Below are 2,500 nucleotides of genomic sequence, written 5' to 3' on the forward strand. Positions count from 1 at the left end.
ATTCCCACGAGAGGGTCACCGAGTCGGGACAGCAACAACCTTATTGCCAAGCAAAAGCCAGGCAATCCCACCCACGAGGGTGGGAGTTATGCACAAATACGTGCTTACCATGCCCAATGCCAGCCAAGGCCTGCCCAAGCCAAGAACAGCATGATCATCACCAATTTCCTCACAAATTCATCCAAATTTCAATTTTTTGATCGAATTCCATCAAGAATGTCCATGAATTTGATTGAAATGATGAAAAGAGCAACGAAATTGCAGGGGAAAACACGTTAAGACGTAGTTTTTGCTTGCCTGCTGTGCCCATAGGCGCGCCCCGTGCCTGCCGAGCCTACCCCCACACCCACCCTCCCCCTATATATGACTGGAAGGCCATTTTCAGTTTTGTAGAAAAAGTGCACTTTTTTCCCTGTATCCATAAGTTTTTAAAAGTGCTTAAAAGTGGACCTAGAAGACGAATTTTTTTTTGAATTTTTTTATGGTTGTTAGGGACATTAAAACAAGCAAAACCACGAAAGAATCGTAATATTCCGATGTCGGATGAATTAATTACGAATTTTTCGGCCGAAACTTCGCAAAGGGCGGATACCACGTAAAAAACAACCTAGAAGTCGAATTTTGACTTCGTTTTTTTTTGTGCACACCCCACACAATAAGTATAAGTGGACTGGAAAGTGGCTAAGCGATCCGACGAAGTTTCGATTGAGTTTGATTTTTTGGCCGAAAACTCGAAAAAAGGCGGATTTGACGTAAAACGCCGCCTAGAAGTCGAATTTTGAGACGGTGTCTTGTGTGCACACTCCACACAATATGTATAAGTGGACTGGAAAGTGGCTAAGCATTCCGAGGAATTTTCGATTTATTTTGATTTTTCGGCCGAAACGCCGAAAATAGGCGGATTTGACGTAAAACGCCTCATATAAGTCGAATTTTGGGAAGGTGTCTTGTGTGCACACTGCACACAATATGTATAAGTGGACTGGAAAGTCGCTAAGCATTCCGAGGAAGTTTCGATTTATTTTGATTTTTCGGCCGAAACGCCGAAAATAGGCGGATTTGACGTAAAACGCCTCATATAAGTCGAATTTTGGGAAGGTGTCTTGTGTGCACACTGCACATAATATGTATAAGTGGACTGGAAAGTGGAAAAATATTTTCGGAGCACTTTGATTTTTTGGCCCCCCGCGTGCCTTGCCACGCCCTTGCTTATAGCAAAACGAGACGGGGCCTTGGTCCAACTTGGCATAGGCATGGAATTTGATCTTTATTACTTGGCCACGGTCATGCCACGGTACATGGAGGTTGCTTGACACCCCCGTGTGCATTTCGGAGCACTTTGATTTTTTGGCCCCCCGCGTGCCTTGCCACGCCCTTGCTTATAGCAAAACGAGACGGGGCCTTGGTCCAACTTGGCATAGGCATGGAATTTGATCTTTATTACTTGGCCACGGTCATGCCACGGTACATGGAGGTTGCTTGACACCCCCGTGTGCATTTCGGAGCACTTTGATTTTTTGGCCCCCCGCGTGCCTTGCCACGCCCTTGCTTATAGCAAAACGAGACGGGGCCTTGGTCCAACTTGGCATAGGCATGGAATTTGATCTTTATTACTTGGCCACGGTCATGCCACGGTACATGGAGGTTGCTTGACACCCCCGTGTGCATTTTCGGAGCACTTTGATTTTTTGGCCCCCCGCGTGCCTTGCCACGCCCTTGCTTATAGCAAAACGAGACGGGGCCTTGGTCCAACTTGGCCTAGGCATGGAATTTGATCTTTATTACTTGGCCACGGTCATGCCACGGTACATGGAGGTTGCTTGACACCCCCGTGTGCATTTTCGGAGCACTTTGATTTTTTGGCCCCCCGCGTGCCTTGCCACGCCCTTGCTTATAGCAAAACGAGACGGGGCCTTGGTCCAACTTGGCCTAGGCATGGAATTTGATCTTTATTACTTGGCCACGGTCATGCCACGGTACATGGAGGTTGCTTGACACCCCCGTGTGCATTTCGGAGCACTTTGATTTTTTGGCCCCCCGCGTGCCTTGCCACGCCCTTGCTTATAGCAAAACGAGACGGGGCCTTGGTCCAACTTGGCATAGGCATGGAATTTGATCTTTATTACTTGGCCACGGTCATGCCACGGTACATGGAGGTTGCTTGACACCCCCGTGTGCATTTCGGAGCACTTTGATTTTTTGGCCCCCCGCGTGCCTTGCCACGCCCTTGCTTATAGCAAAACGAGACGGGGCCTTGGTCCAACTTGGCATAGGCATGGAATTTGATCTTTATTACTTGGCCACGGTCATGCCACGGTACATGGAGGTTGCTTGACACCCCCGTGTGCATTTCGGAGCACTTTGATTTTTTGGCCCCCCGCGTGCCTTGCCACGCCCTTGCTTATAGCAAAACGAGACGGGGCCTTGGTCCAACTTGGCATAGGCATGGAATTTGATCTTTATTACTTGGCCACGGTCATGCCACGGTACATGGAGGTTG

Source organism: Trifolium pratense, unplaced genomic scaffold (assembly GCF_020283565.1).
Source record: "Trifolium pratense cultivar HEN17-A07 unplaced genomic scaffold, ARS_RC_1.1 scaffold_70, whole genome shotgun sequence".
Taxonomy (NCBI): Eukaryota; Viridiplantae; Streptophyta; class Magnoliopsida; order Fabales; family Fabaceae; genus Trifolium; species Trifolium pratense.